This window comes from Oncorhynchus mykiss, chromosome 15 (assembly GCF_057628025.1).
Source record: "Oncorhynchus mykiss isolate SJ-2025 chromosome 15, ASM5762802v1, whole genome shotgun sequence".
Classification (NCBI taxonomy): domain Eukaryota; kingdom Metazoa; phylum Chordata; class Actinopteri; order Salmoniformes; family Salmonidae; genus Oncorhynchus; species Oncorhynchus mykiss.
The window spans coordinates 2985601-2997500 of record NC_143036.1 but is presented as its reverse complement, the minus strand read 5'-3'; positions in this window follow the sequence as shown (position 1 = coordinate 2997500).

Sequence of the window (11900 nt, the reverse complement as noted above, 5' to 3'; positions counted from 1 at the left end):
ACCTGGTACAGATCAGGGTTGGTGGTATAGTGGGTTACCTGGTACAGATCAGGGTTGGTGGTATAGTGGGTTACCTGGTACAGATCAGGGTTGGTGGTATAGTGGGTTACCTGGTACAGATCAGGGTTGGTGGTATACTGGGTTACCTGGTACAGATCAGGGTTGGTGGTATACTGGGTTACCTGGTATAGATCAGGGTTGGTGGTATAGTGGGTTACCTGGTACAGATCAGGGTTGGTGGTATAGTGGGTTACCTGGTACAGATCAGGGTTGGTGGTATAGTGGGTTACCTGGTACAGATCAGGGTTGGTGGTATAGTGGGTTACCTGGTACAGATCAGGGTTGGTGGTATACTGGGTTACCTGGTATAGATCAGGGTTGGTGGTATAGTGGGTTACCTGGTACATATCAGGGTTGGTGGTATATTGGGTTACCTGGTACAGATCAGGGTTGGTGGTATAGTGGGTTACCTGGTACAGATCAGGGTTGGTGGTATAGTGGGTTACCTGGTACAGATCAGGGTTGGTGGTATAGTGGGTTACCTGGTACAGATCAGGGTTGGTGGTATAGTGGGTTACCTGGTACATATCAGGGTTGGTGGTATAGTGGGTTACCTGGTACAGATCAGGGTTGGTGGTATACTGGGTTACCTGGTACAGATCAGGGTTGGTGGTATACTGGGTTACCTGGTATAGATCAGGGTTGGTGGTATAGTGGGTTACCTGGTACATATCAGGGTTGGTGGTATAGTGGGTTACCTGGTACAGATCAGGGTTGGTGGTATAGTGGGTTACCTGGTACAGATCAGGGTTGGTGGTATAGTGGGTTACCTGGTACAGATCAGGGTTGGTGGTATAGTGGGTTACCTGGTACAGATCAGGGTTGGTGGTATACTGGGTTACCTGGTATAGATCAGGGTTGGTGGTATAGTGGGTTACCTGGTACATATCAGGGTTGGTGGTATATTGGGTTACCTGGTACAGATCAGGGTTGGTGGTATAGTGGGTTACCTGGTACAGATCAGGGTTGGTGGTATACTGGGTTACCTGGTACAGATCAGGGTTGGTGGTATAGTGGGTTACCTGGTACAGATCAGGGTTGGTGGTATAGTGGGTTACCTGGTACAGATCAGGGTTGGTGGTATAGTGGGTTACCTGGTACAGATCAGGGTTGGTGGTATAGTGGGTTACCTGGTACAGATCAGGGTTGGTGGTATACTGGGTTACCTGGTACAGATCAGGGTTGGTGGTATAGTGGGTTACCTGGTACAGATCAGGGTTGGTGGTATAGTGGGTTACCTGGTACAGATCAGGGTTGGTGATATAGTGGGTTACCTGGTACAGATCAGGGTTGGTGGTATAGTGAGTTACCTGGTACAGATCAGGGTTGGTGGTATAGTGGGTTACCTGGTACAGATCAGGGTTGGTGGTATACTGGGTTACCTGGTACAGATCAGGGTTGGTGGTATAGTGGGTTACCTGGTACAGATCAGGGTTGGTGGTATAGTGGGTTACCTGGTACAGATCAGGGTTGGTGGTATAGTGGGTTACCTGGTACATATCAGGGTTGGTGGTATAGTGGGTTACCTGGTACAGATCAGGGTTGGTGGTATAGTGGGTTACCTGGTACAGATCAGGGTTGGTGGTATAGTGGGTTACCTGGTACAGATCAGGGTTGGTGGTATAGTGGGTTACCTGGTACAGATCAGGGTTGGTGGTATAGTAGGTTACCTGGTACAGATCAGGGTTGGTGGTATAGTGGGTTACCTGGTACAGATCAGGGTTGGTGGTATAGTGGGTTACCTGGTACAGATCAGGGTTGGTGGTATAGTGGGTTACCTGGTACAGATCAGGGTTGGTGGTATAGTGGGTTACCTGGTACAGATCAGGGTTGGTGGTATAGTGGGTTACCTGGTACAGATCAGGGTTGGTGGTATAGTGGGTTACCTGGTACAGATCAGGGTTGGTGGTATAGTGGGTTACCTGGTACAGATCAGGGTTGGTGGTATAGTGGGTTACCTGGTACAGATCAGGGTTGGTGGTATAGTGGGTTACCTGGTACAGATCAGGGTTGGTGGTATAGTGGGTTACCTGGTACAGATCAGGGTTGGTGGTATAGTGGGTTACCTGGTACATATCAGGGTTGGTGGTATAGTGGGTTACCTGGTACAGATCAGGGTTGGGTTATAAAAACATATCAGAAACTTTGAATATTAAACTCCATTATCAAAAAATTTAAATAATATGGCACCACAACAAACCTACCAAGATAGAGCCGCCCACCAAAACTCACAGACAAGGCAAGGAGGACATTAATCAGAGAGGCAACAAAGAGACCAAAGATAACCCTGAAGGAGCTGCTAAGCTCCACAGCGGAGATTGGAGTATGTGTCCATTGGACCACTTTGTCGTACACTCCACAGAACTGGGGTTTATGGAAGAGTGGCCAGAAAAAAGCAATTGCTTAAAGGAAAAAATAACCAAACACGTTTGGTGTTCGCCAAAAGGCATGTGGGAGACTCCCCAAACATGGAGGAAGATACTCTGGTCAGATGAGACTAAAATGTAGCTTTTTGGCCATCAAGGAAAACGCAATGTCTGGCTCAAAGCCCACACCTCTCATCACCCCGAGACCCTATCCCCAAAGTGAAGCATGTTGGTGGTAGCATCATGCTGTGGGGATGTTTTTCATTGGCAGGGACAGGGAAACTGGTCAGAATTGAAGGAATGATGGATGGTGTTAAATATAGGGAAATTATTGAGGGAAACCGGTTTCAGTCTTTCAGAGATTTGAGACTGGAACGGAGGTTCACCTTCCAGCAGGACAATGACCCTAAGCATACCGCTAAAGCAACACTTGAGTGGTTAAAGAAAAACATTTAAATGTCTTGGAATGGCCCAATCAAAGCACCAGACCTCAATCCAATTGAGAATCTGTGGTATGACTGCAGTACACCAGCAGAATCCATCCAACTTGAAGGAGCTGGAGCAGTTTAGCCTTGAAGAATTGGCAAAAATCCCAGTGGCTAGATGTGCCAAGCTTATAGAGACATATCCCAAGAGACGTGCAGCTGTAATTGCAGAAAAGTGTGACTCTACAAAGTATTGACTTCAGGGGGGTGAATAGTTATGCAAGCTAATTTTTTTTTGTCTTATTTCTTGTTTGTTTCACAATAAACAATATTTTGCGCCTTCAGAGTGGTAGGCATGTTGTGTAAATCAAATGATACAACCCCCCCCCCCCCCGACCAAAATTCCAGGTTGTAAGGCAACAAAATAGGAAAATGGCCAAGGGGGCTGAATACTTTCGCAAGCGACTGTATTGTTTCTTAATAATGCGTTCAGTAATGGGCGTTCCTGCCCTGTTCTATGGGCAGGAAGGTCGTATAAATCCCCAGATGTGATCAGAAAAAGCAACATCAACAATAGAGGATATGTCTAAAGAAAGAACCTTGGTAATAACCAGGTCTAGAGTATGGATGTGGTTATGGTTGGGCCCAGGAGAAAACCCCTTGGTAATAACCAGGTCCAGAGTATGGCCGTGGTTATGGGTGGGCCCAGTAGAAAGCCCCTTGGTAATAACCAGGTCCAGAGTATGGCTGTGGTTATGGGTGGGCCCAGTAGAAAGCCCCTTGGTAATAACCAGGTCCAGAGTATGGATGTGGTTATGAGTGGGCCCAGTAGAAAGCCCCTTGGTAATAACCAGGTCTAGAGTATGGATGTGGTTATGGGTGGGCCCAGGAGAAAGCCCCTTGGTATTAACCAGGTCTAGAGTAAGGCTGTGGTTATGGGTGGGCCCAGGAGGAAGCTCCTTGGTATTAACCAGGTCTAGAGTACGGCTGTGGTTATGGGTGAGCCCAGGAGAAAGCCCCTTGGTATTAACCAGGTCTAGAGTACGGCTGTGGTTATGGGTGGGCCCAGGAGAAAGCCCCTTGGTAATAACCAGGTCCAGAGTATGGCTGTGGTTATGGGTGGGCCCAGTAGAAAGCCCCTTGGTAATAACCAGGTCCAGAGTATGGCTGTGGTTATGGGTGGGCCCAAAAACATGTTGGATAAAGTCCATAGAGCTCTAAATAAGAGGAGGGAGGAGAGGAGGAGAGTGGGATCAGGGAGGAGAGGATGAGAGTGGAATCAGGGGCAGTTCATTTCCAACACCCCTGGATCAGTGCTGTTAAGGCCATCCGTAAAACTACCTGCTTACGAAGAACAAGACTTACTTAAGGTCTGACAGAGAAATACAGAGACAGAGCGAGAGAGTGTGGAAGCACGTTCACAGTCAGTCCACTGACACCCCTATCACATTACAGCAAAATCACACTCTACTTGAACAGAGCTATCAATCATGAGGTATAAAAGCCAAAGGAACTGAATAATATTGAAAGATGCTATAGATGGAAGTAAAATAGTGTGGAAAGTGTGGAAATGTGTGGAAATCTACCAAAAAACTATTAGGCAACAACAAAATCAATCCTTTCTAGACAATTTCCTGGACAAATAGTTTCACTGTAATAGTGAAGTTGTAGACTTAGTAGTAGAAAACCTAAACAGTATATTTGACCTCTCAGCTTCCCTATCAAATCTGAAATTGTCAAGCAGACAACCTAAGAAAATGAACAACAATGACAAATTGTTTGATGAAGAATGAAAAAAACCTAAGAATGAAATTGAGAAACATATCCAGCCAAAAACATAGAGACCCAGAAAACCTGATTCTAAGCCTTTACAATGTATTTTATTTTTAATTTAACTAGGCAAGGTTAAGAACAAATTCTTATTTAAAATGATTGCCTACAAACAGTGGGTTAACTGCCTTGTTCAGGGGCAGAATGACAAATGTTTACCTTGTTAGCTCGGGTATTCGATCTAGCAACCTTTCGGTTACTGGCCCAATGCTCTAACCACTAGGCTACCTGCCGCCCCATATGGTGAATCACTTAAACAACACAGAAATACACAACAGAAAAAGAAGGAACAGCACATCAAAAATCAGCTCAATGTAATTGTGGAATCCATAGAATCGAACCACTTCTGGGATAATTGGAAAACACTAAACAAACAACTCTAAGATTTATCTATCCAAAATGGAGATGTATGGGTAAACCATTTCTCCAATCTGTTTGGCTCTATAACAAAGAACAAACAGCAACAACATCTACATGATCAAGTACAACACTTAGAATCAACTATTAAAGACTACCAGAACCCACTGGATTATCCAATTACATTGATTGAACTACAGGACAAAACACAAACCCTCCAACCCAGAGAGTCCTGTGGGGTTGATGGTATGCTAAATGAAATGTTAAAATATACAGACAACATATTCCAACTGGCTATACTTAAACTCTTTAAGATCATCCTCAGCTCTGGCATCTTCCCCAATATTTGGGACCAAGGACCTATGACCCAAATACACAAAAGTGTAATTTTGAACCCAATGAAATACTAATTTGACCCCAATAAATACAGAGGAATCTGCGTCAATAGCAACTTTGAGAAAATCTTCTGCGTTATCATTAACTTGTATATTTCCTCAGCAAAAAAAAGTGTTCTGAGCAAATGTCAATCAAATGATGGAGTGACAGACCATGTATTCATCCTGCACACCCTAGTTGCCAAACAAACCAAATAAAAGGCAAAGTCTTCACGTTTTTGGTTGTTTTCAGAAAAGCTTTCGACTCAATTTGGCATGAGTCTGCTGAACAAATAGATGGACATAAAACACAATGAAATCCATTCAACATTATAAAAACCTATGACATTATCAAATCCATGTACACAAACAACAAGTGTTTTGTTAAAATTGACAAAAAACAGACACATTTCTCTACATTTCTCTATACAGGGCCGTGGGGTGAGACAAGGATGCAGCTTAAGCCCCCACCCTCTTTAACACATACAGTGCCTTGCGAAAGTATTCGGCCCCCTTGAACTTTGCGACCTTTTGAACATAAACATAAAGCAAAATCTACAATGGAATGGTTCAAAAATAAACATATCCAGGTGTTAGAATGGCCAAGTCAAAGTCCAGACCTGAATCCAATCGAGAATCTGTGGAAAGAACTGAAAAATGCTGTTCACAAATGCTCTCCATCCAACCTCACTGAGCTCGAGCTGTTTTGCAAGGAGGAATGGGAAAAAATTTCAGTCTCTCGATGTGCAAAACTGATAGAGACATACCCCAAGCGACTTACAGCTGTAATCGCAGCAAAAGGTGGCGCTACAAAGTATTAACTTAAGGGGGCTGAATAATTTTGCACGCCCAATTTTTCAGTTCTTGATTTGTTAAAAAAGTTTGAAATAGCCAATAAATGTCGTTCCACTTCATAATTGTTTCCCACTTGTTGTTGATTCTTCACAAAAAAATACAGTTTTATATCTTTATGTTTGAAGCATGAAATGTGGAAAAAGGTCGCAAAGTTCAAGGGGAACAAATACTTTCGCAAGGCACTGTATATCAACATATTGGCGAGGGCACAAGAACAATCTGCAGCACCCGGCCTCACCCTACTAGAATCTAAAGTCAAATGTCTATTGTTTGCTGATGATCTGGTGCTTCTGTACCCAACCAAGATGGTGCTGACAGACATGGCAGCTCTGCTTCTAGCTCCTAAGAAACTTTGCAGTATTTATTTTTTTTGTGTTATTTCTTACATTATTAGCCCAGAAATTGTTTTGTGTTATTAAATACAGCCGGAAAGAACTTTTGGAGGGGAGGTTACTCACCAGCATTACTACCCGAAATATGACTTTCCTCTATTGGATCCCTTTGTTCAGAATTGTTCCACACAGGGTACAGCAAGACCTGGAGCGCAGAAGACGGTATCCTGGAGAGTGTCTCATGGAGGATACAGTAAGACCCGGAGCCCAGAAAACGGTATCCAGGAGAGGGTCTCCTGGGGTATACAGCAAGACCTGGAGCGCAGAAGACGGTATCCTGGAGAGTGTCTCATGGAGGATACAGTAAGACCCGGAGCCCAGAAAACGGTATCCAGGAGAGGGTCTCCTGGGGTATACAGCAAGACCTGGAGCGCAGAAGACGGTATCCTGGAGAGTGTCTCATGGAGGATACAGTAAGACCCGGAGCCCAGAAAACGGTATCCAGGAGAGGGTCTCCTGGGTAGACCTATTCTTTTCTTTTGGTTTGTTATTTAAATAAACACCCTTGAAACCGAGCTACTCTGTCCGTGTCTGATCTGTGTAAACATTTTGACCAAACCCCCAAACCCCCACACTACCCAAATCAGAAACTGTGGAAAGGTGGCAGTATTCACGCAAAACAGAAAATCGTGAACCACCGCATTTAACCATGGCAAGGAGACTCGGAAAATGGTTGAATTCAAATAGTGTAGTTATTCCATCTGGAAGGCAATCAAACGGATACAACGTCAGTACAGTAACAGTGGAGTGGAGTCGCATTTCAACGGATCAGACATGAGACAGGTAGGTCCTACAGACAATCACGGACTACAAAGGGAAAACCAGCCACGTCGAGGACACCAACGTCTTGCTCCCGGACAAGTTAAACACCTTCTTTGCCCGCTTTGAGGATAACGCAGTGCCACCGATGTGCCCCGCTCCCAAGGAATGTGGTGTAATGTTCTCTGTGGCTGACGACAGTAAAACATTTAAATATTGTGGCTGCTGGCCCGGACTGTAACCCTAGCTGCATCCTCAGAGCATGTGAGCATGTCACACCAGTCTTATGTAGCAAAATTAAAAATAGAGACTACAAAATAGTATATCATACCATTGATAAAAAAGAGAAAGTATTTTGCTTTCAAAGTTGATAAACTTGTAAACTCACTATTGTTTTGGTGCCGCTATTCTTTGTCTTCAGCATCCTTCACACCCTCTTAATTAGGGATCCCACTAACCTGTCGACACCATCTGGTGAAATTGGAGGGCTTGCAAGTCAAATAAATGATTGTAATATTAAACATTCATGAACATACAAGTACGTTATATTATTTAAAAGCTTAAATTATTCTTAATCTAACTGCGTTGTCCAATTTACAGTAGGCTTTACATCAACATATTTTAAAACCAGCACAGGATCTATAAAATCACAAATAGCGATTAAATAAATCACTTACTTTTGAAAATCTTCCTCTGTTTGCAATCCCTAAGGGTCCCAGCTACAACACAAATGTTTTTTTTGTTAGATTAAATTCCTTCTTTATATCCCAAAAAGTCAGTTTAGTTGGCGCCATCGATTTCATTAATCCACTCGTTCACCATGCAGACAAAGGAGTCCAAAAAGATACTGCTAAACTTTGTTCAAACAAGTCAAACTACGTTCCTAATTCATCCTCGGGTATCCTAAAATGTAATTAAACGATACTATTTCACATGGAAAGAAGTATGTTCAATAGAAAAGTAAAATTAGTAAGCACGCGTCCTCTTCACCACGCGCCAACAGACTGATTTTGAAAAAAAAAATCCAAATTCTTGCTCATTTTTAAAGAAACAAGCTTGAAATAACACATAAAGACAGTTGACATCCAGTGGAAGCCAATGGAATTGCAATCTGGGAGCTGGAATGACATAGAACACTTAGCTTTCCATTATAAGAGACTGGGAGCTGGAATGACATAGAACACTTAGCTAACAAAAAAAATCTGTTTGGTTTTTCCTTTGGAATTTTGCCTGCCATATCAATAGTCTCAGACATTATTTTAACATGTCTAGAAACTGTCCAATGGTACCAATTATATGCATATTCTGGTGGCTTCTGGGCCTCAGTAACAGGCAGTTTACACTGGGAACATCAGGCGTAAATTCAGGAAAATAGACCCTCTAGCTCTAAGACGTTTGCTTCAGCCCCATCCATCTCTTTAAGGGTTTATTCGAAAGTACTAACAACAGAAATAGAGCACCCAGGCTATCTTGCTAACTACTTCCAGACATCTAAGTGAGAGAGAACCGCTCACGTGTAACGATCGTCGTTGGAATGAGACCAAAGCGCAGCGTGGTATGCGTCCATGTTAATATTTAATGAATCAACTGAACACTGAAAATACAAAATAACAACGTGAACGACAGAAACGAAAACGAAACAGTTCTGTCTGGTGCTGTACACACAACAGAAAGCAATCACCCACAAAACACAGGTGGGAAAAGGCTGCCTAAATATGATTCTCAATCAGAGACAACGAATGACACCTGCCTCTGATTGAGAACCATACCATACCAGGCCAAACACAAAACCACAACATAGAAAACAGAACACAGAATACCCACTCCAACTCATGCACTGACCAAACTAAAACAAAGACATAACAAAGGAACTAAGGTCAGAACGTGACATCACTGAACATCACAGCAGAGCTGTTATGCTATTGGAGAGCCCTTCTTTGTCTACACCCATTCAGCATTGTTCAAACCCTCTTAAGCCTTAGTCCCACCCATCTCTTTGAGGGTTGATCTGAGCGTTCTGTACTAACCTGCCAGCTACTTCCAAACATCTAAGAGAGGGAGAACAGCTCACTGAACATTTACTCACCCTAGCAGAGCAGGTTAGCCTATTATGTAATCCCGAGCGTTGGTGACTGCAACTGTGCTGTCAGATTGTCCGTTCGTAAATTCAGAGCGTTTCGCTTTTCACATGGTTAGCATGGTTAGCAGATGTTATTGGTCCCATTCACATGGTTAGCAGATGTTATTGGTCACTTACACATGATTAGCAGATGTTATTGGTCACATGGTTAGCAGATGGTATTGGTCCCATTCACATGGTTAGCAGATGTTATTGCGAGTGTAGCGAAATGCTTGTGCTTCTTATTCTGACAGTGCATCAATATCTAACAAGTATTATCTAACAACTCGACAACAACGACCTAATACACACACATCTAAATAAAGGAATGGAAAAATATGTAAATATGAGCGATGACAGATCGACAGTAGATGTTATAAAATACTGATGAGATGAGAAATGCAAGATATGTAAACATTATTGAAGTGGCATTATTAAAGTGACTAGTGATCCATTCATCAAAGTGGTTTCACAACTCATGACGTTACTACCCTGCATGAATCTGCAGGTAGCTAATCAACCAGGTTTAATGTTAGCTAGCTAACATTAGGCTATAGCTAGCCAAGCAAATGGCTCTTTCTGTCAAAATTAGAAACATGACATATCTGATAATGTAGCTAGCCAGACAATCTTACCCCTATAGAGCATTCATGGGTGGACACCGCTCCTGTCGGATGCCATGGTTGCCCTTAGTTTGAAGATGTAATCTGGAAGCTATAATACTCGAATTCCACTGATTTCAAAACAAATTTCTCCAGAAAGTGCACTTATGCAGTTTTAATACACAATAAAAACAAATTTAAAGCCGTATTAGACAGGATTACCTTACATACTGACCAACTGAAATAGGCAGAATGGCAGACCAATCTAGACTCATCTCTCGGCATGTCTTTTTCTTTGACTAAACCAGCTAGGCTCGCAATTTAAGAACTACATATTTACAGATGGCATGCAAGTTTATTATTAGTTAAGAATCATATCGCCTCCACCTTACGTGACACCCTAGACCCCCTTCAGTTTGCATACCGCCCCAATAGATCCACAGACAATGCAATCAAAATCGCACTGCACACTGCCCTACTGCCCTATCCCTATTCCCATCTGGACAAGAGGAATTCCTATGTTCTGAACACCTCCAAAACAAAGGTCATGTGTTTTGGTAAGAATAATGCCCCACAGGTGTGATTGCTACCTCTGAGGGTTTAGAGCTTTAGGTAGTTACCTCATACAAGTACTGGGGAGTATGGCTAGACGGTACACTGTCCTTCTCTTAGCACATATCAACGATGCAGACTAAAGTTACATCTAGACTTGGTTCCTCTACCCCAATCGCTCCTCTTTCACCCCAGCTGGCAAACTAACCCTGATTCAGTTGACTATCCTACCCATGCTAGATTACGGAGATGTCATTTATAGATCAGCAGGTAAGGGTGCTCTTGAGCGGCTAGATGTTCTTTACCATTCGGACATCAGATTTACCACCAATTCTCCTTATAGGACACATCACTGTACTCTATACTCCGCTGTAAACCGATCATCTCTGTATACCCGTCGCAAGACCCACTGGTTGATGCTTATTTATAAAACCCTCTTAGGCCTCACTCTCCCCTATCTGAGATATCTACTGCAGCCCTCATCCTCCACATACAACACCCGTTCTGCCAGTCACATTCTGTTAAAGGTCCTCAAAGCACACACATCCCTGGGTCGCTCGTCTTTTCAGTTCGCTGCAGCTAGCGACTGGAACGAGCTGCAACAAACACTCAAACTAGACAGTTTCATCTCCATCTCTTAATTCAAAGACTCAATCATGGACACTCTTACTGACAGTTGTGGTTTCTTCACCGGATGTATTGTTGTCTCTACCTTCTTCTCTTTTGTGCTGTTGTCTTTGTCCAATAATGTTTCACAACGTTTTGTGCTGCTACCATGTTGTTGTTATGTTGTATTGCTACCATGTTGTGTTGTCATGTGTTGCTGCCTTGCTGTGTTGTCATGTGTTGCTGCCTTGCTATGTTGTTGTCTTGCGTCTCTCTTTATACAGTGTTGTGTTTTCTCTCTTGTCGTTGTATTTATTTTTAATCCCAGCCCCCGTCCCTGCAGGAGGCCTTTTACCTTTTGATAGGCAGCCATTGTAAATAAGAATTTGTTCTTAACTCACTTGCCTAGTTAAATGAACGTTAAATCAAATAAAACAGAGATGTAAGAATGCTGTTCAAGCCGGCAAGTGATTCTGTTACATCACTTGCCGGCTTAAACCCGGCTACTCAACCCTGCACCTTAGAGGCTGCTACCCTATGTACATAGACATGGAGTCACTGGCCACTTTAATAATGGAACACTAGTCACTTTAATACTGTTTA